Source organism: Lactuca serriola, chromosome 9, assembly GCF_051521515.1.
Source record: "Lactuca serriola cultivar US96UC23 chromosome 9, Lser_US96UC23_V15, whole genome shotgun sequence".
NCBI classification, from domain to species: domain Eukaryota; kingdom Viridiplantae; phylum Streptophyta; class Magnoliopsida; order Asterales; family Asteraceae; genus Lactuca; species Lactuca serriola.
In genome coordinates, this window is record NC_136416.1 from 223271524 (window position 1) to 223298951 (window position 27428).

Here is a 27428-nt window from a genome sequence, read left to right on the forward strand (position 1 = left end):
ATATAACGTTCTAGAGTTATAACTTTTTAAATATTTTTTATGCTCTCATATAATTTTAATACAACTACTTTTTAAGAAAAGTGTTTTGTAGGCATTTTAAAAAATTTACAAATTTTTAATACGTTTTTAACTAGAAATAGATAAAAGTCTTCTATAATTTTTTATCACTGCATTTTAAATTTGATTTATATATTTTAAAACTTTTTCTACATTTTCATACAACTTTCTTTTACGTGATTATTTTTAAATGTTATATTAAAAAAAGTTATAAAAATCTTTAAAACGTTTTAAAATGTTGTAATGAAAAGTTTATAAAGAATTATACGATGAAAGTTATAAAAAAAGTACATGAAAATGCAAAAAGAAAAAAATAAAAAGTTCTGATAAAAGTTTAAATTAATTTTTTTCCAAATTTAAGTTTTGTTTTAAAAGAATTATATGAGTTCCTTACCTTGTTTAAAAAGTAAAATACATTCCTTAGCAACTTAAAAACATTTTGAAAAGTTTCTTTCCAAATTTCAGTGATAACCCAAAGTAATTAACTAGTTAAATTATAAAATTTACGTTCATGTATATTCCAGTCAAAAGTTGATCATGTCCATACTTCATACCACTCGATCACTTTGTTTTCCAACCAACACATCAAACACTTCTCATAGTAACAAATAATTATTTAATAAAAAAAGTTTCTTACAACCAATACAGAATCTCAGAGGGCATCCTTTCCGACCGTTGTTGAAAACCACCACCATCCGCCTGGTGTAACACGGAACCCTGTCAGCACTAACTAACAGGGCGCTGATGTGGCGGATCTCTTTCCCACATATGGTGGAGTAAATTCAACATGAATCTTTCCGTTTCCCGGAACCCTCTTGCAGTAGAGAACCTGAATAATAGATCCCAGCACCACCATGTGTCCGGTTAGAAACTTGGATTTGACCGTTTGACTGTTGTGGTTGCTGAAAGTAACCACGGTTCATTGACGAGCTGGCAGGTCTAGTTCCAGAACTACTGCACAAACCACAGGAGGAAATATTATTACTTACTATCATACAAATGAGACTAAATTACAAAAACGGTCGGAGTTTCATGATTATTTGCATTTTTGGGACCTAAGCTTTTATTTTTGCAATTTTGGTTACGCTCTGGTGGTTATTAACTTGAACTACCCTAACTGAAATGACTATTTTACTCTTATCTAACTTTTTATTTTCATATTTATATTAAAAATCGATTTGAGATCATGAAAATCGGGGGGGGGGGGGGGGGGGGGGCTGTTTTTGTAAGTTAGTCTTCAAAGGAAAAAGATAACATAGAGTGGTTTGTTTACCTTTGGTCAGGAAGAAACGGATGTAGATAAGATCCTGATGGTGACATTGACAAGTCAGCATTAGCCCTTTGCCTACGTGGCATAGAGATGGAGGGACGTTGAACATCATCATCATGTATACAGGTGGTTAGTGTTGGAAAGAGGGTTGTGTGATAATGGAGAGGATATGAATTTGGAGTTTCACTTGAAGCTGATTGGGTGTTCAATTGATTATTATTACTATCAAATCTTACTCCTTGTTGTGTCAAATTTTCAGTGGGGGGGGGGGGGGGGGGTGGAACATAAGCAATATATGGACAAATGTAAGTAGCAGAAGATGATACACTTGTTGCATGTTCACTAACAATATCATGATTTGCCCAAGAAATAGCAATTTGTTTATTTCATAAAATGAAAGTGTGTTGATTTTGTTGCATTAAACCCTAAAATAACTAAAGTCAAGATCTTACACGCAGTGGTTGGAAACTCTACTTCACTGTAGAAAAAAGGGTAGAAAATTTAATTGTTAGAATGAATTAAAGGTTCATATTTCATAACAAGTGTAAAAGCATTTGTGCTTACTCAAAAGCAGCAGAAAGGTGTGCATATCCACCATATGGGCACCCCATGGACTACCAAAAGAAGAATTAATCAGTGATTTAAAAGACTGGATTGGAGAAAGAAGATGAATATATATATATATATATATATATATATATATATATATATATATATATATATATATATATATATATATATATATAAGAGATAAAGATGTTACTGATTCAGTGTAACTGAGATCATAAAGATCTCCATCATTAACTAAGTCATGAATGTTTAACTCAGGATATGGTCACCCTCGCCCACCATCTGTATAAAGCCATTGACCTTTCTCAAAATTTTCTATAGTTGGGACACTGCATCACTCCCTTTACATTAAATGCAGAACCAATGCAATCTGTAGCCAAAAACAAAAGTGAATCATACAAGAGTTCCCTGAGTTTAGCATCAGTTACAATGTGATTAAAAGAACAAAAACCTAACCCACATCATGAAGTGGAAAACCCCAAGGCATGTGTGACAACCCGAAACTTTCTCATTGTACATCTAGTCAATTCAGTCAATGTTAAACTTGTTCTGTTGACTTCTAGCGCTGTTTAAGAGTTCATTTAAGTGTTCTAAGCTTGGGTATAGTCAAGGTTGAGGTTAGGAGCGAGTCAATAAGTCGTGTAGTGTCAAAATCTGGTCATACACCCCTTTTGGAGGAGTGTGCGGCCGGACACACCCTTCATGGCCACACACCCACTCATATATATAGGGTAGACCCCTTTCCTTTCATTCCTTTCACTCCTTGGCCACACACTACACCATTCTCTCAAGCTTCTTCAACCGTGAACCCTCCAAAGCTTCAAGAACGTGAGTAATTCATCCCCTAACTTGCACACCATTAAAGACCACTCTATCTAAGCCTTGGGAGTTCAATATTGGTCATGTTCTTCATGTCAAGAAGAGAGTGTGGCCGCACACCCCTATAAGATGACCGCATACTCCTAAAAGACCCTCTAATGTGAGAGTTTGACATCTATACTCGAGATAGACACGACCCTAGCCTTATTGCACCTTGGAATTGACATTTTGGACATCTTCATGTGGGGTGTACAACCGCACACACTTGTGTATGGCTACACACACCCTTGTGTGGCAGCACACTCCCGTGTGCGACCACACATACACCCTAGGACCATAAACCCACCTCTAGGACACTTAACTTGCACTACCTTTGAGTATAGACCTATAACACTTCATGGATGAAAGTATGGACCTTGAAAACACCATAAAGGCACCTCTCATCATGAGTGTACAGCCGCACATCCCTTGGGCCGCACACCCATGTCCGCACATACCTTTAAGGTGACCATACACTCCCCTTACTCAATTCTGTGAGGTTCTAACACTTAGTGCAAGTGGTTCCAAGTCCGTAGAGTGATTTTCTATCGTATCTAGTAGTGAAATTCCTTCATTTGACTCCTATATGTGTCATTACACGTTATTAGGATCAAATTGAGTTCGAGGTCTCACTTGACATTCAACATCTCGTACCGATCTTTCATACAAATCGCCCACCTGAGGTGAGTTCAAACCCCTACATTTTCCGTGTTTTTAATGTTTTCAGGAGGGGGGGGGGGGAAATACAAGTCAAATTCAAAGTATTTTATTAAGTTTTAAACATATTAATACAGTCCAATGATTTCCACGTTTAATAACATATTCATATATTTTATCTCTTTTTGTAATACGTTGAGCATAAGGGAAACTTTTAATTTGGAAATCTAACTTCATAGATTTCAGAAAGGTTTTTACAATGCATTTTCCATATCAACTCTAATAAACTATAATGTGTATAGTTTGGGATAACCCACTAGGCAGTTTCTACCAAATCAAATTTCATAGATGAATATGTATAAACTATGGCAGATTTAGTTTATGTTATATATTTTCTCAGGAGTATAAAGTGTTGGATTAGTGTCTAAGTCCATAACTATTTTGGTATGTACTTGACCCGATGGTGCATGGTCCTTTTGGGTTGCCTTCACCAAAGCAACTTGATAGGATGAATTATTGAGAGAAAGGATTAAATATGATTTATTAATATATTATGAGAATAATATATTAAAGGAGAAATCATATTGTTTAATTAATATTAGTCAAGAATTGATTGGTAATTAGTTTTGTGACTAAAATAGATTAATTAAATTCAAGGGACTGGAATTGTAATTATAAGATAATTGCAATTGGGCTATGGATTGCCTTATACTATAAGGTTGGACGAATTCTATGGGGAAACCCATTAGAAATCGTCCAAGGCCTTTAAGGAAAGGAGTCCATGGGTTGCTTAGGGCTTAAGCATCCAAATTAGGGTTTCCTTATTAGATAACCCTAATAGCCTCACTATTTAAAGAGCCCTTATGCCCCAAAAACGTGGATAAGCTTCCTTCAAGGGTTTCCACATGTTTTGGGTAGCCTCCTTCTCTTCTCCTCTTCATCCTTTTGCTCTTGGTGTTTTTGAGCCATTAGAGGAGTGACATTTGTGACTCTAAGCTTTCTAAAGTCAATACAAGAAGGATTTGAGATTGTTATTGCTATATAATAATCAAGGTATGATCTAAACCCTAATTATATGTTATATTGATTATCATATGCTAGATCTAGGGTTTATAGTCTTGGATGAATTGCATGTACAATGGAGAAACCTAGATCCAAGCATTAGGGTTTGTATGAGCACATAGGATGTTCTTATGACTAAAACCTATTAGTGGTATCAGAGACTAGATTAGTTTCTATTGTATTGATGCATTATGTTGCTGAAAATCGTTTTTTGGCCTTCTGTTCGACCAGACTCGGCGAGTCACTACCTGGACTCGGCGAGTCAGCCCTACTCGGCGAGTTCCAAAGTGTGACTCGGCGAGTCGGAGCGTCAGACGTAGGAATTTTCGGATTTTGTTGTTGTTTTGCTTAAGGATCATTACCATATTCGTTTTAAACCTATAAAATACGAATTTTATTGTTTCTTAAAGAATATCCTTGCCAAAACACAAGATAATTACCAATTGATTAGATAATAACTTCCTTATATGATAAAGATTGGATTATTTGTATTAATTGGGTAACTTATTTTGCAAGAAATTGAAAATTAGGTCAAAGATAGATAATGATGAAATTAATTGTTTAATTTATATTATTTGTTATTTGATCCTTGTGTTATGAAAAGTTTCAATTTTCCCCTTTAGGTTTTATAGTTTAAATTTGAACTCAAAAGTTTAGTTTTGAAATTTAAATAGTTGAAACCCTAATGTTTTGAAAAGGTTTCAAAACTTGCCCTCAAGTTTTGGAATTTAAATTTTGATTAAAAGTTTAATTTTGATGTATATTTAAATTCTAAACCTAAATGTTTTGAAATGTTTCAAAACTTTCCCTCAAGTTTTGGAATTTAAAAGTTGATTAAAAGTTTAATCTAGGAATGTTAAATTCTAAAACCCTAGTATTGTTTTGAAAAGTTCAAATCACACCCTTATGGTTTTATTAATTAATTAAGGTGTATAATTAAAAGAGGTTTAATAAATCCATAAAAGTTTTGGTTTACATTTAATTGAATTAAAAGTATAATCGTTAAATTTGACCACCTAGTATTTTAAAAGTGTAAAATACACCCTATACTATATATAACATTAAAAGTCTAACATTATATATATGTATGAGTAAAAGTAAGTCTTACCGTTAGTAGGCTTCATTCACGAAGCTGGTCTATAAGGGGTGTTTAAGGAAATTGCCTATAAAATGGTGATTGAATGGGTATCCACTCTTACCCACCGCACTCTTGACTAGTGGAAGGTCGTTAGCCGAACGGGTAGGATAGGACAAAACCTTCCATTATAAGTATAATGAAGTACAAAAGTAACTAAATGTTTTACAAATTCCCAATCTTAGTTACTTAGGCAAAAGTGAATTGATGCAATTCCATGAAATTACACTTTGTGCCGTTGCGAAGACATTAGTGGAGCGTGTGTGGTTTACCGGCACACTAAATGGTTCTAAGCAAAGGTAGCAAAGGGTGACTCAATGTTTGTCATAGTTCGGTGGAGCGTGTGTGGTTTACCGGCACATCGAATAGGTGACTGTAACATGTGAGGGAACCATGTAAGTTTGCATGGTTATTCACACCCGCTTTGTGATCCTCGGCATCCCAGTCACAAACTAGAGGGGCATATCGAGATTTAAACATGCCATTGAAATGTTCAATGAATCTCAAAGGATCTAGGAGTTTTCATAGATTTAAAACTTAAATTTCTTTTTCGTTTTTCATGGTGGAAATTAGTGAATCGTCATTCACTTACCTTCAAATATTCTGCAACTAGATTACGACATCCCTTTTCTAGGTTGTAGCGTATTGTGTTGGGTCCTAGCCTTAGTATCTCATTTAGGTGATTTACTAAGGACTCAATCAGTCAACTAACTTGAATTCGTTTTCTCCCGTTTTGTAGATGTCAAAGTACGACAACTATGGTCTTCCCAAATCCCGTGGAACAAGCTTTCCACATGAAGATGATATTCCATGATTCGATCGAGGAACAAGAAATCATACTTCACTTCCTCCACCTCCTCCAATTATTCTCCCTAACCCACAAGTTCGAAGACTTGAAAAGTTCAAACTCACGCAAGCCCTTTTGGCAAGTAAACATAAAGAAGGAAAGTCGGTGTGTGCACATGTCCTAGGGATGAAGTCACACATTGATAGGTTAAGAATGTTGGGATCCGTTGTCTGTGAGGAGATGGCTGTTGATTGGGTTCTTCAGTCACTTCCTAACTCATATAGTGAGTTCGTAAGAGAGTACTATATGATGAACTGCGACGTGACCCTTATAGATCTCACCTATATGCTTATTGCTGCTGAATCAGCAATGGTTTGGCGCAATAGAAAAGCAAAGTTGATTGGTGAATTTGCCTTCAAGACCTCTATGGATATAGACAATGACAACGAAAGACATGCTATGCTCGAAAAGTTTGATCATAAGAGAAAGGCAATGTCTGAACTAGTTCCATGTCCTGTTCCAAAAGAGTCAATTTGCTTTTATTGCCAAGAGAAGGGGCATTGGAGACGAAGCTGCCCTATTTACCTAAGAGATCTAAGAGATGGGAGAGTCAAAACGAATGGCTCTGCTTTAGGTAAAATCCATTGACTAACTCTTTTAAGCTCCTATTCTAGATTCTTAATACATAATGTGATAAGATTACAATTGATGTTTGTAGGATCGAAGAAAAGAAAGGAAGCTTAAGGGAAGAAGTGAGCAGAATCTAACCGTGAAGAAATGGATTTCGATCGCATTACTTGAAGATTGGATTCTTGAGCTACTACTTAGAGTTAGTATTATATTGCTAAGAAATATGTACTAGCATAGTTTTTCAATGAATTGCGTTGTAAGGACAAATTTTTTCCGCAATAAAATAAATTTTGATTTTATATTATTATTATTATTATTTTTATCCTTGCAATGGCGTATATGAAAATTGATGTTTGAATGTTTCTAATATTAGCAATAATGGATTTGATTCTTAATCATGTTGTTTGTGGAAATATCAAGAATTCACCAAATAGGGAGAGTTTCTCATCGCCCAAGTTTCAATTGGACAGAAACTTGGAATCATGCAACTTGGTTGCACGATGAATGAGAAATTTCATATTTGGAAATTAGACTAATTCATTAACAAAGTGTCAAGTGAAGGACTAAGAGATCGAGTACACAAAGTTGTGTGCTGATCAAGTCCACCACAATAATAACAAAGATATTCGTCATGATTTACTAAAGGTTTAGTAAATATGATTATACTTATAAGATTAGGTGTAATTCTGAATTGATTGAAAATGTTTAAATCAATAGCTGAACGAATAAGAAGAATCAAGTAGGCAGAAAGATAAAAGTTTCTCCGTTCTAAGAAGAAGGGAGAGTACCTTTTATGCTTTATGATAGGTCTTAATGATTAAGAACCATATCTCAATTGATCCTCTAAGTGAGTCTTAGTACAATTGTATGTCTAAGAAGAGGAATCAAGAATTGAAGAAATGGTTAAAATCAAGAAGTCAATCATACTTCGTTCCAAACAAGTCTTAGAGTTAAGATTGTGACAATGAGTGACAAGTACTAAGAAGGTTTATAACATTCATCAAATGAGGAAAGTTGTGATGTCTTGGATAAGACAAAGACCAACTAGGACCTATTTATGAAGTGTTTTGATAAAAACTACACTAACTCTTGAATATTTTTTTGTCAAGAAATGTTTATTGACAAGAGAATCTTATATGTCAAGGAGTCAGTGGGAGTCTTAATGGTCTTGAAAGGTTTCAAGAACAAATCAAAATAAACTTTATCGATCATCACTAGCACACGAGTTGAGGTTTACAAACTATCGTGTTGACACTATTTTGTTTCTGTGCCGTTCCAATCAAGTTAATTATGCATATGAGTCCTATGAGTTCTCATTTGAACGCATAAAAGGCAGGAACCTTGATCAATGGAAAGTACATTGATAGGAAAGTGTGAGTTGCTTAACTACTTGGAAGACATGGTTGGCAGCTGTGTTACCATAAGGCAAGAAATCAAGATTAAGAAAGTTCGGTCCATATGAGTTTGAATTTGTCGTAAACTTTGCTTTTGACAAATTCACATGGATAGGAACAATACACCATTAAAATCTAAGTGTCATAAGATTCCCTCCTTCATGAAAATGACTGCGAGGAAATGCTTTCACTAAGAGAGATTTTAAACAGATAGTGATTATGAAAATTGTATTCTCGAATTCGATTATGGTTACGGTATCCCTTTCCATGATTTGAATTGTGAGGTTTGACAATTAGTCTGAATTGTTTAGACACACATAAGAGCTATCTAAAGGAAAGGTGTATAAGCTTAGATAAAGGATTATCAAAGCATTAGGTATTAGAAACATGAACTTAAGAAATTCAATAGGTATTGTTTTTCTGAACGTTAAGTTGTTTCTGAATACATGTCAAAGCTAGTAGGAGCATAAGTGTTATGTTTATAATAATCATCATGATAGTGGGAGCATAAATGTTATGATTGTATGATTATTATGGAAAGTATTGCAAGTTAGCAATATTAATTATAGAAAACAATAGTTATACTTTGCAAAGTTGCAAGAGTTGAAAAGTTGTTTTGCTATAATTAAGGGAGAGAATATTATGCTTCATTTCAAATCTAAAGGCTTAGGTTGTGGAATGTTAATAATTTAGTCAAGGAAACATAGCGTGTTCACAAATTTTGATTATGATTACGGAATTCCTCTTCATAGTTCGAATTTTGAGAGCGTAGCACATAAAATATTATGGCAGAAGATTGATAAAGTATCAAATCTTTATGTAAGACATTATGCATCGTGTCCCATACGCTTTGGGTATAGGATCGATTGCAAATGCTATAATATTTGACCATTCTAAAATTTTCCAAATGTCTAGTGCATTTAGAGGGAAAAGGACAAGAATCGGTTTTGACTAAGATAATTAAAAAACTATCAAAGGACAATCCAAAGTTCGCCGATGATTGGTCGCTTGTGAGTAGTTAGAAGCATGATATTGGATGGACCATATCGACATTATTATGAATAGAAAAGATTCTATTAATAATGAGTTTTCATATGGAAAAATATGGAAATGTGTCCATATTGGGAATTGAATATTGAAAATCCATGTCTAGATTAGAAACTTTTATGCAAAAGGATGTTCAAAGGAATGTACCTTGAGTGAGAGACATCACATCTAAGGAATTGTCTTGTAACAATCTCCGTTAGAGGACTTTGTAATATCATTGGCAATAGTTATTGTGACTTTTGTGCTATGACATTACGAAAGGATCATTGCATAAAATGTTAGAATCTAGCATATTCCATAAGTAGCAAGAATTTGATATTCTTTCACTTAAAAAAAGGATTAGGAGTTGTGAAATGAGTATGATTGGAAATGTGTTCAATTTGATCTATTTCACAAAGTAAGAACCATAGGAAAACATTGTGTGAATTCTAAGAGAATGGGACAAGTGTAGTAATAATTCAAGTAAAAAGTTGATTACCCGAAACAACAAATAATGAGTAATCGATATGGTGATAAATAAAAGGTGTTTTATTTATGCTCAAAGGTTTGAGGCCATATGGGATTAGTATTATTCTTGTGTTTCACTTTGCATGTTTTGACTTCCTGAATAATTTAATTGGTTGAGAATAGTCAAATTATTCGAACGGGCCACAATCGTTCATATGTTGGAAGTAGGTATGAATGAAGACTGTCATGAATTGGTGTGTGGATTGTCTAAAGAGTATTAGACATAAGCAAATGTTTGCTGCAACGTTCATGAGTGCTTATGAATATGATTTGAGCATTGGATTAAACCCACGCTCACTTGGATCACTCCATGAATTGTATCACGAGTGATTGGTGAGACGATAACATCTTATATTCTTGAAACTGAGATGTGTGAGTTGTATCTTGCAAATCGGTTGCGCATTGATAATATGTAAACGCACCAGTAACTTGTGTCATAAAACATATTGTTGTGTGTGAATTCGGTGAGTGAGTGCAAGCGAGCATTGAATCAAAGTTTATCCGTTCCTTTTATCCAAAGTAGGATAAAAGCGATATCTTTAGGCCCCTCGATGATTTTGTGATGACAAACGTAAATGCTCGGCCGGGCTAGGGCTAATTTGATTTGTTCAATTAGTCAGTCGTCATAAATCGGAAGTCGAGAAATAGTACAGAGAGAATGATTAGAAATCATGTCTTACGATATCTAGAATGGAGGAATATATGATCCCTTATCTAAAGGACATGCGTATCTGATAGGATCAGAGTTGACAGCGGCTTTGGAAAGCTACGATTGCAGATCAGGATCTGAAGTCATACGCATAATAGTTATTAGACTTATCCAAGTGGGAGACTGTTGGATTAGTGTCTAAGTCCATAACTATTTTGGTATGTACTTGACCCAATGGTGCATGGTCCTTTTGGGTTGCCTTCACCAAAGCAACTTGATAGGATGAATTATGGAGAGAAAGGATTAAATATGATTTATTAATATATTATGAGAATAATATATTAAAGGAGAAATCATATTGTTTAATTAATATTAGTCAAGAATTAATTGGTAACTAGTTTTGTGACTAAAAGAGATTAATTAAATTCAAGGGACTGGAATTGTAATTATAAGATAATTGCAATTGGGCTATGGATTGCCTTATATTATAAGGTTGGACGAATTCTATGGGGAAACCCATTAGAAATCGTCCAAGGCCTTTAAGGAAAGGAGTCCATGGGTTGCTTAGGGCTTAAGCATCCAAATTAGGGTTTCCTTGTTAGATAACCCTAATAGCCTCACTATTTAAAGAGCCCTTATGCCCCAAAAACGTGGAGAAGCTTCCTTATAGGGTTTCCACATGTTTTGGGCAGCCTCTTTCTCTTCTCCTCTTCATCCTTTTGCTCTTGGTGTTTGTGAGCCATTAGAGGAGTGACATTTGTGACTCTAAGCTTTCTATAGTCAATACAAGAAGGATTTGAGATTGTTATTGCTATATAATAATCAAGGTATGATCTAAACCCTAATTATATGTTATATTGATTATCATATGCTAGATCTAGGGTTTATAGTCTTGGATAAATTGCATGTACAATAGAGAAACCTAGATCCAAGCATTAGGGTTTGTATGAGCACATAGGATGTTCTTATGACTAAAACCCATCATAAAGTACATTTATTCAAGGATAATTACTGTTTTATACTGTCTCTAGCTTGTAAACTAGATTATACAGAATTTTGAGGCTCTACTTCAATACTGTACCCTTAGGTGTACATGGATAAATCCTTTTACTATAAACAGAGTCTCTTGGAGGGAGAGCGTGAGATTTGTGAATAGATCTATTCGGGAATGACAATCCCACACCTGAACTGCTAGCTACAGTTAGGCAGGCATGCCTGGGGTGAACAAATGTCATTTAAATTTACGCCTGAAGAACGTTGTAAATGTCTCTCGGTCATATTAAGCATGGTTATACGACTCGCAAATAAGTATAAATTAACTTTGGTTTACGGACTCTACTCTTCATTGTTTTATTTTGAGTAATAAAACTACTTTCATAAATACACTGATAGTAGTCAGGGTTTTCTAAACTTGCATCTCTACTTCTAGGACGGATAACCTGTTTTTAGGGAAATATGGGATTTTTCCCAGGATAACACCGACATTTCTAAAACTGATGGTTTATTTTCTACTAATAGATACTCTTTCAACACTACTTTTCATAAGAAAATATGGGATTTTCTTGAGGAATACTTTTCAAAAGAATCAAAGAACACTTTCCACCAAAAGTAAATGCTTATGAACTCACCAGCTTTATGCTGACATTCTATCAAATTGTTTGTATTCTCAGGAAATCAGTAGACAGGTACTTCTTGGATTTAGAGGAGCCAGAGCAATAAGAGTCTAGTTTTTATATTCTACATACTTTTGGTGTATTTAAAAACAAGTTTCCAAACTGATGTAAACATATGTCACACACACACACACACACACACACATATATATATATATATATATATATATATATATATATTCATTGTAATGGTTGTGTTACTATGATTGCTGTTGTACAATGGTTGTGATGCTAAACATGAAGTCCTCCACCCCGGAACGATTCCGCCGTTCCGGTTTCGGGTGTGACAGCATGTGGAAGTAATAAGTTATTAATCTAGAGAGGTGAAGAAAATCTAAATACTTAGGCTTTCTATTTGTACACATCGAGTATATGTGGTGTTGTAACCCCAAATTGGGACTTATGAGTAATTTGCCTGGTTTATGTGGTGAAAACACTAAACCGCTACATAAAAATGGTGTTTAGAGTATATAATGTTGTCATCAACAACAATCAAGTTGACTTTCCTGTAAGGAGTCGAATTCATAGAAAAAAGGCAATTTCTATATGTCCCCCCCCCCCCCCCACACACACACAATGTTGTGCACCCCCCATTATATATGTGTGTACCAGAAAGCTTAAGATCTAAATCTAGCATAAGGGTTTGGTGTAATCAAGCAGAAAAAGCTAAGATCAAAAACTAGTTGCTGAAAAAACAAATATATGTTGGTGTGACTGAACTTTGAAGGAGATGAAATTTCAAGCAAGTAGTTGACTTGTCAACGATCAAAAACAAAAGGATAAGTCTGTTACCGAGATGGAATTGATGACCGTAATGGAGCTTCGCCCAAGCACGATCCCCATAATCAGTAACATCCTCCAGGCAAATCGAACATGGAATGGAGGAATCTGTTTTGTCTCCTTCAGCTGCAGCAGCATACCCATTGTCTTCCAACCCCATATGATGTATGCCCAAACCCTACTTTGTCTGATAATTTTTTTCGTTTTAAACAACTTATTATTATTATTTGTAACAACTCAAATTTTCAAACAAATTTTTCATTTTTTAAAAATATAATTATTTCCATTCAAAACAAGGCATAAATAGTTTAAGTATTCTGTCAATTACAAATATTCAAAATCCCAAGATCATAAAAGCATTCTTCAGTGTGTATCGATCACGCCGGCGCCTTCCCACGGTCCTCGCTAGTACCTGAAACACATACATAACATCTGTAAGCATAAATGCTTAGTGAGTTCCCCAATATACAACTTACACACATACGCCTTTCCAGGCCCTGACCTTTCGGTCATCAACACTACGCCTTCCGGCCCATAACATATTCGCCTTCCGGCCCATAACATATTGCCTTCCGGCCCACATAACATACATAGCACATATAACAAATATCTTACCACATATAGCATACATATCACATATCGTATCTGACCTTCCGGTCACACAGTCAAACCCTTCCGGGTACAGTATAGTGAGAAGACTCACCTCGTGAATGCTGAAAGCTAGCAAATCCTGAAATCACTCGTGCACAATCCGACGAGCTACAACCTCCCTATAACATCACATATCTCATTAACACATATACCTTCTATGTGTGACTATCCCTAAGAAGTCTGACTTAGGTCAACTCTGGTCAACGGTCAACGGTCAACTCGACCGGACTCGGCGAGTACCATGGCGACTCGGCGAGTCTAGACGTCCTCCAACTCTCTGGGATTCCCTATCTACTCGTCGAGTATCCTCCTTGACCCGACGAGTTACTCCTGGAAGAATCGCGGGGCCACCCCGACTCAACTCGTCGAGTCTGAAGAACAACTCGACGAGTCCCAGTTAATCTTCAAGCTACTCGCCGAGTCTGCTCATCGAACTCGGCGAGTCCATGCCATGCAACCGCTCAAACTGCATCCTAAGGTCAGAACTGCTTCGACCATTCCTAGGTCTGGCCTTCCTAGAATGATCTACCACGTGAAGTCCTCATTTCAGTGCTCATGATACACCATGTGATTCATAATTTACATCTTGACCTAAGGCATAAGGATTCCAATCCAAAACCTTCATCAATTCCCGAAATGCATAGACATGGGACATTCTGGACCTCCAAGGGTCTCAATACAGGTTTACACTCGTTTAGGGAACTAGGGTCACAGTCAATCTAATCACACAAGGGTTCCATAAACCCTAAATCCATAAATTCATCAATATAGCAGAGCATACACGAATTCTTACCTGGATGATGTATTCTCTGTGTCCCCAATCCTCAGAATGTGACCCCCTTGCTGCTCCCTTAGCCAATCTCTTCTCTTCCTTGCACAATCACTCTTCTATAATCAATAATGGCCTATGATCCTTGCTCCAGATGCACCCAATCGATTTAGGGTTCTTCTCAGAAGGCTAAAATGAATAATGACGGCCAATAAGTCTCCTTTATACGTCCCAAACCTGAACGGTTAGGGTTTTCGCTAAACAGCGTCGACTCGCCGAGTCCATATCTGGACTCGTCGAGTCCAGTCGCGATCCCGCGACCAAGTCTGCGATCCTACTCGGCGAGTCTAGGCTCCAACTCGCCGAGTCCCCTCTTAAATCACCCCAAAACATAATATTAATAATACCTGAGATTTCGGGCTGTTACATTATTATTATTATTATTATTATTATTATTATTATTATTATTATTATTATTATTTTAAAAACAATTTTTTTAATAACAAAATTAGATAAAAGTAATACAAATCTTAGTTATCAACGTACAACGAATGAGATGTCAAACGCACAACAAACTCTACTGCTAAGCTTTTTGTAAGGTAAAATCATTTCTTTTGAAGACTACATTCATAGATGTAGGGGATGTAACATTGTTATGCATAATCCATTGTACTCTATTAAAAAGCTCTATCGCATCCGGCGCGAGGAAACCAAACGTATGAAATGCAAAAAATATCATGAATTTAATTTCGGGGATTTGAACCCGACGTGAATCGAACACGCAACCTTCTAATCTGGAGTCAAATCAACGAATCGGTTCAATGGTATTCTTAAATCAATAACAGGTTAATTAATGAAAAATCGAAAAAGAAAGGTGGGTCAAGGTTAAGATGCAAAAACTGAATTATGGAAAGTGTGGTGATAGAGGGAAAGTGGCTTTTATGGCACAAGAGATGGAAGCCTCATGTGCTATGACAAAAGAGTCAAGCATTTTCTAAATAGTAGATTCAGAATTGGGAGTGTGAGAGGAAGAAGAGGCCATGAGAGTATCAAGTTTGGCATTCAGCTCCTTGAGATGCTTTTTGGTAAGAGGATCATCATCATCTTCGTCACTTTGAACACGATAAGGGCTATAGTAAAAGGAATCAAATTCCATATCTTCGTCACCCAGGACAAGGTTGGTTTTGGTTGATGGTGTGGGAGATAAGGGTTTGGTTGTTTTTGGGACTAAAGACCGAACCCCCGTATCAGATACGTTGGTTTGAGCTCCAGTGGTGGTGGTTTTGGTTGCGTCGGATAAGATAGGAGTGGGAATGGGAATAGTAGACGTAGGTTGGGATGTAATAACTGGGAAGGTTGCTGGTAATGAAATGGAGATTGAAGTAGGTGGAGAAGAAGGAACTGGGGAGCGAACAGGTACCTCAGGTGTTGGTGATCTAGGCGGAGTATCACCACGAGCCGAAGCCTCCTCGTCAGAGCTTTCGCTCTCTGATTCTGTTGTAGTAGTTTGTTTGTTACCAGGAGGAACATACTCAGAATCCGAATCGCTAGAGGATTGAAGAATGAGTCTCATGGCTGGCTTTTTCAGCTTCTTCTGCTTAGGCTGTGAAGGAGCATTTTGTCGGACTTTCGCTTTTTGGGAGTTTGTCCCTTAGTTGGTTTAGTGACTCCCACCTCCTTTTGTGTTTTTGGTTTCTTTCCCCTCTTTGCAGGCTTGTCTGCTTCCTCGATAGAGCGAATCATGGCAGGAGTGAGTTCCCTTGGGCCCGAAGAAGGAAGCTTCTTGTATTCTTGAATAACTTTGCTTGCCTCAGTCACGCAGGCATACATAGCTGCTGGAATCGATCCAATGAAGAAATACTTGGAAGGATCTGTGACGATGATCTTCGTTGTGTGAAAGGTTGCGATAGATGAAAGAAGGGAGTCTGCCATGATTAGAACGTAAAGACGATTCATTGCCCACTTTGTGATAATGGACCAGTACCTACCACATGAAATCTCAGAATGTCGAGAAGAAGAATATAAACTCTGAACCAGTTGTTTCCATATGACTGCCCCATAGTCCAGAGTAATACCATTATACAACCCATAAAGCACAGTCATAAATGACTTGCTTGCTTTGTCTGAACCGGCGCTACGCTCTGAGAGACCCTTGAAAAGAAGAGTAAAGAGGTCGTTCCATTGTGGGGGAAGGCAAGACTTCTTAAATTTGGTAACGGTGGTTAGGTTTTCTGTGTACCCCATTTGGTAGAATATGGAGAACAGTTGACCAGTAGTAATGGAGTCGGGGTTTACCAGAGTGGGTTCATGAGAAAGACCAATTATGGCACATAAGCGATTCTTGGAGATGGAGGTCTTCTCGTTGTGAATATCAAAGTGAATCCTCTCAGCAACCTTGTCCTAATAAGCGGTTGAATAGATGTGAGAGAGGCAAGTCATGGGAACCACTTCCACCTTTGTAAGAGCATCAACAAGACGAGAGTACTTGAGGCATTCGACGACGTACAGCATGTAGGGTTCATAGACGAAGGGTGTAAGGTCAATGATGAGGTTTTGTTGTGGCTTAATGTTGGGTCTAAAATTGGTTTATACTTTGTTTTTCTAAGTATTTATTGTTTTATCATTTGGGCCGAAAACTAATATTGGGATTAATTGTAGCTTGGACCGAAAACCCATGAGTTTTCGGTCTAGCATTGGGTTTTTGGTCCATTGGGTTTTCAGTCCGGCCTTGAGTTTGTGGCTCATGTATATATAGGTGTTAGGTGGGTGAGGTGATAAGAATTCTCAAGGTTCTTAAGTGTGTGTTCCTAAGGTGTGAGAGAAAGTTAGAGAGAAGAGTGTGTGTGTGTGTCTGTGTGTGTGTATGAATCTATGTGTAAGGAGCTTCATTCCAAAATTGAATACATCATAGATTCAAGTTATTATTCTTCTTCTTCTCTTCTAAATGATCTGAAATCATCCAATTGATTGGGATTCTGCACCATCAAATGGATCTGATTGATACACAAGCAGATTTGGGGACTTACAATTGGTATCAGAGCAAGGTTGTATCAATCAATTTTTTTCAGATCTGGAGCTTATTTGATCTTATTTTGAAGAGATTTATGCGTTTTGGATAGATCTTGTCAAAATAGGGGGGGTTCTTCATCGTGTTTTTCCTAAAAACGAGTTTTTGATCGAGTTTTGAAGCAAAAAGGTGAAAACACGTTGTTTTTCGTCAAGAACAGCGATTTCCGAAGTGATTTCGGTCTTTGAAGGGCTTTCTGTCGGATTTTCGAACCGAGATTTCGGTCGGGTCGGAGTATTCGGTCCGAGCTTTCGTTCCATGGTTCACAGCGTTTCGGTATCGCCTCGGATCCACGGCTCAGCTTCGCTCTCGGCTCAACAGTGCTTTTGGACTCATCCTCGCATCAGGGCTTTATTATAAAAAAGGGACGCGAAGTTGGGGGTGCCGGTGATCGAAACCGGGACCTTTAGGTCATTGCCACAGCGCGCTTAACCAACTCAGCCAGCCAATCCCTTGTGTCTTACCTTCAAATTTTTAAATTTAACATCTCATTCTCGCAACCAGGTTTCGCAATTTGACAAAATCAACCAAAAAAATCAATTTCTTTTTATTTTTAAATTGACATTTTCAACCCCAAAATTCAAAATTTTATTTTTAAAATCCTTTTTCAACCCAAAAATTTTTGATTTTAATTTTTGACTTTTATTTTTTGACTTTTGACTTTAAAATTTTGCTTTGACCTTGAAGTTTGACCTTTGACTTTAAACTTTGACTTTTTCATTTAACTTTCAAAATTTCAAATTTAGCTTTTCGGTTTGACTTTTCAAGTTTGACTTTTAAGTTTGACTTTTGAGTTTTTTTGGTCAAAGGGCATATATTTTTTAAAAAAATGAGCTCCTCATCCGTTCCGATAAATGAAGTTTCATGTACTCCATCTTGTGTTAAAACTATTAAATGTTTATGAGAATCAATAGATCTAATCAAGAGAGAGAATGAGGACCTAAAATATGAAAGATACACCATTAGGAAAGAACAAAAACCGTTAAAAGCTCAATTAGAAACCAAAATCAAGGATTTCTGAAAACTCCAAGAAGATTACAGCAACAAGTGTGAAAATTATGATCACATTAAGAAAAAACTTGTTGTTGTAACTGAAGAACTTGACGCTTTGAAAATTAAGTGTGGAAAAACAAATGTTAGTTTCAAAAATTATACTGCGTCAAGTAAGACAGTCAAGTCCTTATTTAACCAATTAAAATTCAAAGATAATCAAAACAAGGGTTTAGGGTATGATTGTGTTCCTCCACCTTTCAATCATAACTACACATCCATCCCTATGACACAACAAGAAATTGACAAGGAGGCACATCTCCAATATGGGAAACCTGTTGCGGTTGTGCCATAAAAGGATGAAGTGAACGTTTCTAATCATTATGTTACATGTGCAGATAAAGTAGCGGAAGATGAGAACAAGGAGAAAAAAATTGAATAATCCAATGTCTCCTTGAACTATGAATCTGTTGCTTCGAACTTAGATGATTCTGATCAACCTGTTGTTGAGAAATACAGGCCACTAAATCAACTGAAACAGCCAACTTGTCGCAAGTGTGCATGTGGGAACAATAAGCAACAAGGCAAGGATACGCCACCAGGGGCAGGAAGAAACAACTTCCCAGTGAAGAAAAAGACATGCTTTCACTGTGGGACACCTGGAAACATTGCCAGAAATTGTCCAAATTGCGCATACGTTCCCTACTATGCACATGGCTGGCAGAAAACGCCAAGAGGGAGATACCCCAAAAGAAGCCCTTCGAGGTCACAATCGCAAAATGGCGACTGGAATGCCAACAAGGGCAAGAGTTCAATTCCCAAGGCCAAGAAATCAAATCCCAAGGTCAAGAAGGGAATGTCGGCCAAGAAGCCAAATCCAAGAGATGCTCCCGTGAATCCAAAATCAAAGTCATCTCAACGGCCGACATCAAGATCAAAATCAAGTGCTGAGGCACCCATCAGACAGAAAAAGAAATGGGTCAGACCTAACTATAAATGGGTTTCAAAGGTTCAATCTCCCAAATCATCTAATGATTCTAATATTTCAACATCTTCTGTTTGTGATAAACAGGACATGTTGTGGGAGAATGTTCCTTGCAAAGATGAAAAAGGTCGACCCAGTTTCAAAATGGATTGGGTTCCAAAGACCAACTGATCCCACTATGTGTTGGAGCAGCTATGGAGGCATATCATCAGACTTCGGTTTGTTGATAATGGTTGTTCCAGGCACATGATAGAAGGCATCTCTCAATTATACAACACTCAGAATTTTGTTTAAGAGTATGTGTCCTTTACGGGAAGGGAAGAAAGGAAGGGGTCACTCATGGGGTTTGTGCTTAATGACATGAAGAATTTTCGGATCTGTTCTGAGATTATGCATGCTGTTTTCAGACCTTCTGGATGCAAATTCAATCGGTGAATTACGATTTGAGTTTTCTTCTCTATACTCCTGAGTTTATCTTTATCTGATTCATTTTGAAGATAATTTTTTTATTTTCTTATAGTTTTTCGTTAGTATTGTTTGGGAAGTGATATCAAGAATGTGATAACGAGCAGTCTAAAACATGTGTAAAGGACTGAATCTGAATTGTCTAGACTCTGTGTTCAATGTGCTGGTAGGCACAAAGGATTTGATAGTGTGGATTTAGTTAGGATTGTTTGGACTGACCATACGACGCTCGGGTAGATTGAGCAGTGAGATAAACATGAGAACCCACGAGATACACTAAATTAATACGTATCTAGAATTGTGGCTTAACATTGCCTTGATGTACGGACTTATGTCCTTAATTTTGGTTCTGATAGGGCGACTGGGGGGTTCTGATAAAGTAGGTATGTAGGAAATTATTTTTTTGCTTTCTATCTGTTAGTCATATGTTGCTTCCTCTGCGTGATTGGAAGAGATCTGACCTGGAATGCAACATATGCAACTCTATTTCTACGCACCTCCTTATCTGTGAAATTCTTTCTATCTGTTAGACATATGTTGTCTCCTCTGCGTGATTGAAACATATCCGACCTGGAACACAGCATATGCACCATTCTACCTCTCAATCCCTCTATGTTTTCCCCTCTGCGTGATTGAAATATATCCCACCTGGGACACAACATATGCACCTATTTCTAAATCTAACTTCCTCCTTAATAATTGTTTACTCACCTAATGTAAGGAGTCCTTAGGAAGTTCTTGATAACTAGGGTATATCGGGAAATGGGGAACACGTTCTAGTGTAACTAAAATTGAACCATTTAAGAGGTTTTCTGTAGATCTCGCTGCTTAATTTAAGTGGACAACAATATTCGTGGTCGTCGTCAGCTAAATGATTTATTTAGAAAAAAATTGTCGATATCATTCGTGTTTAAGTGGACTATAATACCGGCAATTGACCAGATCTATTCATGAAGGTGAAGGTACTATAAACGAGTTCAGACTGTCTCACAACTTTGATCCCAAATATTTTTGTTTCTGTTAAATTTGTTCATAGTTTTCCTCTATGCACAAATTTAGGGGGAGAATTAAAAAAAATTCAAAAATCAAACAAAAAGGATCAGAAAAATTCAAAAATCAAACAAAAATCAGAAAATTCAAAATCTAAAAATATTTTTATTTCTGTTTTATTTCTTGTTTAGAAAAATCAAAAATCCAAAAATATTTTTGTTTTTGTTTTAATTTGTGTGCTAAGTTTTCTTTTAGTCTTGGTCTGTCTTGAAACGTGAATTCAGGTGTAGATGAGACTCATGGAGACTGTATCGAAGATTTTCTGAGCCAAGGCTTTATCCATGATCATCGAAGAATTCTCATTCGAAGGAGCAAGAAATGAAGATTATTCTTTCGACATTCAATCTTTCAACCCCATAAGCAAGGTGAAGCTGAAATTGAAGATTATATCATGGATTGCATTGAAGCCTCCTCAATCAGTCTGCTGCTATCTATAAACCTGCTGAAGTGATCTTGAAGATTAGTTCTCTCGGATGTTCTCTCTGAAGATTCTCAAGCTGAAAGCGCTATCTTTCAAGAATCTTTTCAAGAAGCCTCCTCACCCAATGTGCGTTCAGAGTCAAATCTTGAAGAAAAGCCTAACTGCTCAAGATGAAGTCATTCATAGAAGATTCATATGTTCATCCTGATGCTGTGAAGAAATCAAAGATAATAGTTGAAGCTAAGCTCCCAATGAAGATTGACAAGAAGTGCCAGCTACTTTTTAGGGAGAGCTTGTTGGGTCAATTAGAAAAGAAAGCTATAAACCAAGGGGGAGATTGTTGGGTCTAAAATTGGTTTATACTTTGCTTTTCTAAGAATTCATTGTTTTATCATTTGGGCCGAAAACTAATATTGGGATTAATTGTAGCTTGGACCGAAAACCCATGAGTTTTTGGTCTAGCATTGGGTTTTCGGTCCATTGGGTTTTCGGTCCGGCCTTGAGTTTGTGGCCCATGTATATATAGGTGTTAGGTGGGTGAGGTGATAAGAATTCTTAAGGTGCTTAAGTGTGTGTTCCTAAGGTGTGAGAGAAGGTTAGAGAGAAGAGTGTGTGTGTGTGTGTGAATCTATGTGTAAGGAGCTTCATTCCAACATTGAATACATCATAGATTCAAGTTATTCTTCTTCTTCTTCTTCTCTTCTAAGTGATCTGAAATCATCCAATTGATTGTGATTCCGCACCATCAATTGGATCTGATTGATACACAAGCAGATTTGGGGACTTACACTTAATGTTAAGAAGGTTGGAGTGAGCAGAAGTATCTTGAACAGAAGATGATTCCGCCATTGATAAAGCTTGAGAAGAAGATGATGAACAGTGAGAGAGATCACCCTTTTCTTTTTGAGGATTTGTGAGTGATAAAAGAGTAAAGTGGAGCGTGAGAAATCCTTTTATATGTAAGAGGAGGAGAGAGAAATATCCGGCTGAAATCTTGGCTTTATGTGAAACCGTTCCTGATGCGATGGAGTGGACAGTTGGCAGCCCCGATGATGACGCATGAGAGAGAAAGGACGTTTCACTTTTATGCGCCTTTCCATAGAAAGTACCTTTTCAAATCGTCAAAACGGTTGGATAATTGCTGGCCCATCCAAGAACTTTATCCGAAATGTCACCCACATAATTTACATGAACCGTCATCACCTTTAGCTTTATCAATCACCATAATGCTTTTAGAAACGACGCTGTAAAAATTAGCTCATCGTTAATAGAACCAGATTTTTGGAAAAGAAAAGATTTTCATGCATAGAGTGTGAATGATAAAGAAATAAAGCAAACTTTTTATGGGAATTTGTGATGTCTGTTAAGACATAAAGCGACTGATTCCGGGCACGAATCTCTTCCTTCAAAGTCAAGAGAGACTTCAAAGTGCTTGTGTGGCTTCCCGTTAACTAATGATCAAGTATTTTTTAAGAAGTATTGAAAGACATCTTTTTAATTAAAGATATAAAGGGTGGCTTTCGCTTCAATTCATGATTTCGGTTCTTGATATAAGACCGAAACTGAACGAAGTACTTGTGAGACCAATGTAGCCTGTTAAACAAGTAGGTGGGAAACATATTCAGTGACTTGTTGACAATTGAGAAATCTCAAAAAAAATATAACTAGATGCTTGGGGATGAAAAGTCTTGGTGATAGACATTTTCAGAAGGATCGCTCAAAAATAAAAAGAGATTTCATTCATGAGAGCTAGACCATGGTAATGGTGCACCGTCAATTTATTAAGGGTTTTGAATTATGGGTTTCACTTAGTACGTAGTGACACAAGACTAAGATCATTAACACAAATTTTTGTATAACCATAAACCTCAGTGGTAAGTGTTGAGTCTCAATGGTTACATTAGTGAGATGAAGTGTAATGAAGAAAAATGATATAGGTGGTGTAAGAAGCAAATGTACATCTGCTATAAAAGAAGGACCAAGCAGAAAACTCTTAACTTAATATGAGATGAGTACGGTAGCTCATGATTAGAGTGAATATAACAGCCTAGTTTGGGAAAACATGATTTGTATATATCACATTATTAAGGCTTCACTCAAAATCTGTAGAGGCTTTGGTCTGCATCTAGGGACACTTAACTAATTCAAAGAGAAGAATTTATACCTGCTTGAGGTTGACCATTGAGAGTAGCATTTATACAAAGAAAGGCATGAGAAAAATAAAAGGAAACATATTTTTGTATTTTGTGGAAAAATTTTAATAAAACAAAAAAGAAAAATATTTTTGGTTGTTATGAAAAGAATAATAAAGAAAAATAAATAAAAATAAAAATAAAAGAAAAAGAAAAACATAAAAATGAGTATGTAAAAGAGTGTACAAAAGAATACAATCAAAATCCCTTTTAATGAAAAAGAAGCAAACTAGTTCAGAAGGACCGAACCCGAAATAGACCGAGCCTTCGGTTCATTTCAGTTCTCGGGTGAATCGAACCCGAAATAGACCGAGCGTTCGCTCTATTTCGCTTCTTACCTTTAATGAAGCGAAGGCGATTTTGGTACTGATTTTGCTTCCATCATTCGTAGGCCTTGTAAGATCTTGTTGAAACTTGCTTCAGGTAAAGCCTTAGTGAATATGTCTGCTACTTGATCAGTGGTCCTAACGAAGTGAATCTCTATCTTACCATCTTCCATATGATCTTTGATGAAGTGATATCGCAGTGCTATGTGCTTTGTCTTCGAGTGTTGCACTAGGTTATGAAAAATCCTAATTGCACTTTCAGAGTCGCAATATAGTGGGATTCTCTTCATGTTCAGCCCATAGTCTCTAAGCTGACTCTATATCCAAACAACCTGAGATATGCATGAGGCGGCGGCTATATATTCAGCTTCTGCCGTGGAGAGAGAAACACAGGTTTGTTTCTTTTATTGCCAGCTAACCAATTTACCATCAAGAAATTGGCATCATTTAGTAGTGCTTTTATGATCCAATCCACAACCACCTAAGTCAGCATCTGAGTACGCTTGGACAAAGAAACCTGAGTTGGCTGGATACCATAAACCGAGAGAGGAAGTCCGCTCCAGATAGCGAATGATGTTTTTCACGGCTATCATGTGAGGTTCGTGTGGGTTACCTTGGAATCGGGCACAATAGTAGACTGAGAACATGATGTCTGGTCTGCTGGCTGTAAGATACATCAGTGACCCAATCATCTGACGATAAAGCGTCATGTCAGCGACTGGCTTCTCCAAAGATGGTGTAAGATTAATCCCAAAAGCCATAGGAACTTTCACTTTGGAGTCTCCCATCATGCCAAACTTGGCAAGCAATGTCTTTGTATATGCTTCCTGATTGATAAAAATGCCTTCGGGTCCCTGTCTAATATTTAAGCCAAGGAAAAAGTTAATTGGACCCATTGAGCTCATCTCAAATTTAGTTTCCATCAACTTCCTGAATTCCGCTGTTAAGCTGGGATTCGTGGAGCCGAAAATGATGTCATCAACGTAAATTTGGACTATCATAAGGTGGTTACCCTCTCTCTTACGAAAGAAGGTTGGGTCAACCGATCATTGTTTAAATTTTGACATTTTTAAGAATCGAGTGAAAGTTTCATACCATGCTCTGGGAGCATGTTCAAGCCATATACCGCTTTGTCTAGAATGTAGTAGTGATCTGGATGCTTCTCGTTAATGAAGCCTAGCGGTTGCTCAACGTACACAGTTTCATCAAGTTCTCCGTTGAAAAAGGCAAACTTTACGTCCATTTGATAGACTTCAAAGTTTTTGTGTGCAGCATAAGCAAGAAAGATTTGAACTGACTCTAATCTTGCAACTAGAGCGAAGGTCTCTTCATAATCTATACCTTCCTCTTGGCAGTATCCTTTTACGACCAACCAGGCCTTGTTATGAATCACATTCCCCTCCTTATCCATTTTATTTCTGAATACCCATTTGAGACCGATAACCGAAGCATCCTTTGGAATTGGAATTAAACGCCATACTTTGTTTCTTTCAAACTCGTTCAGCTCGTCTTGCATGGCTTGAACCCAATCAGAATGGCCAAGAGCTGAATTCATGGTCTTCGGTTCTACTTTGGAGATGAAAGAGTTGAACATGCAAAATTCTACTTGAGAGAATAGTGCAACTTGTTTCGCTTTGATCTGTGATCGAGTTAATACCTTTTCTGAAGATTCCCCAAAGATTTGACTTTGAGGATGGTCTTTGGTCCATTTGATGAGAGGAGGGTAATTTGGATCACAAGAAGGAGCTAGTTCTGCATTGACTTCTTCTTCCAATTATGATTGTCTATCATCATCATTGACATTTGTATTCTCCCCCTCGAATGATAACACAAGTTCAATTTTTGGGTCAGAATGTTCCCCTTCGTTTGGACTTTCGGTTGAGCAAGGTGATTGTGACGATGAATTCTCCCCCTGAAATGAAGAACCTTGATCATTTGGTAGAGACAAACCCTCCCCCTGGACAGAAGCACGGTCATCAGAAGGTTCGCTTGAGTCAGGCCTTTCAGTTGCCTTTGGTTGATCAACAGCCATCTTTAGTGCAACATCGTCAATAATTTGCTTCAAACTGTCGACTTTGTTATCTTCCGCCTTGGATTCAGAATCGATAGCTTTTTCAGGTTCATCGAAGAGAAGCATATATTGCTCGAAAAGATTTGAGATAGGTACTGTAACTTGACTGGACTTTGGAAAGATTTCATGCATTGCACCTTCAGTTGTCTTCAACTTCTTGACATAACTATCATCAAAAGTGACATAGTATGTCTCTTCAATCTTCTTTGAGCGTTTATTCAGGACTCTATACGCCTTCGAGTACAAGGAGTAGCCCAAAAATATTCCTTCATCAGCCTTAGCATCAAACTTGTTTCGATTCTCCTTTGAGTTGAAGATGAAGCATCTTGAACCGAACACGTGAAAGAACGTCACATTAGGCTTACGGTTGTTCAAGATCTCGTAAGGAGTGATAGAGAATCGCTTGTTTAGATATGATCTATTCTGAGTGTAACATGCAGCAGCAAAAGCATCAGCCCATAAATATAAAGGCAAGGAAGCGAAGCTTAGCATAGTTCGAGCCGCTTCGCACAGAGATCGGTTTCGCCTTTCGATGATTCCATTCTATTGTGGAGTATATGGAGCAGAGAAATTGTGAGTCGTTCCCTTCTCAGCCAGAAAATCTTCAAAATCCTTGTTCTTGAATTCCAATCCATTGTCACTTCTTACGTTACGAACCACTTTTCTCAGTTGAACCTCTACTTGATTTATGAAGAGCTTGAGCTTAGGAGTTGCCTATGATTTTTGCTTCAAAAAGAATACCCATGTGAAGCGAGAGAAGTCATCAACTATGACAAGAATGTACTTGTTCCCACCAATGCTTTCAATATAGGAGGGACCACATAGATCGATATGTAACAGCTCCAATGGTTCTATCACCTTTGTGTTGATAATAGAAGGATGACTTTGTCGACTTTGCTTTCCCATTTCACAAGTTGCACAAAGATGTTCTTTGTCGAATTTAAGAACTAGAAGACCTCGAACGTGATCCCCAAGTACCAGCTTGTTGATGTCTTTGAAATTAAGATGAGTGAGTCTTCGATGCCATAACCAGCTTTCATTTGAGTGTGCCTTCGTTAGCAAGCAAACTACTGGTTTCCCTCGAATTGGATTGAGGTTTAAAGGGTACATTTCCCCTTTTCGCTTCGACTTCAGCAGTATGTTATTTGACTTCTTTTCAACTATCTATGAGACTTCATCATCAATGGAGACCTTCAATCCGTTCTCAACTACTAGTTGTGATACACTAATGAGGTTGTGCTGCAATCCTTCAACGTATGCGACCTTTCTGATTGAGAAGTCACCATTCGTAATCACTCCATAGCCTTTGATAGTTCCAAACGAATTATTGTTGTACTTCACTGTTCCACCATCCTTGAGAGACTG

At 37.1% G+C, this 27428-nt stretch overlaps 1 pseudogene; it reads right to left on the reverse strand.

Moving 5' to 3' along the window:
- Positions 1–839: 839 nt before the first annotated feature.
- On the reverse strand, positions 840–13236 carry LOC145076593 (E3 ubiquitin-protein ligase RFI2-like; annotated as a pseudogene).
- Between the last annotated feature and the right edge of the window lie 14192 nt (positions 13237–27428).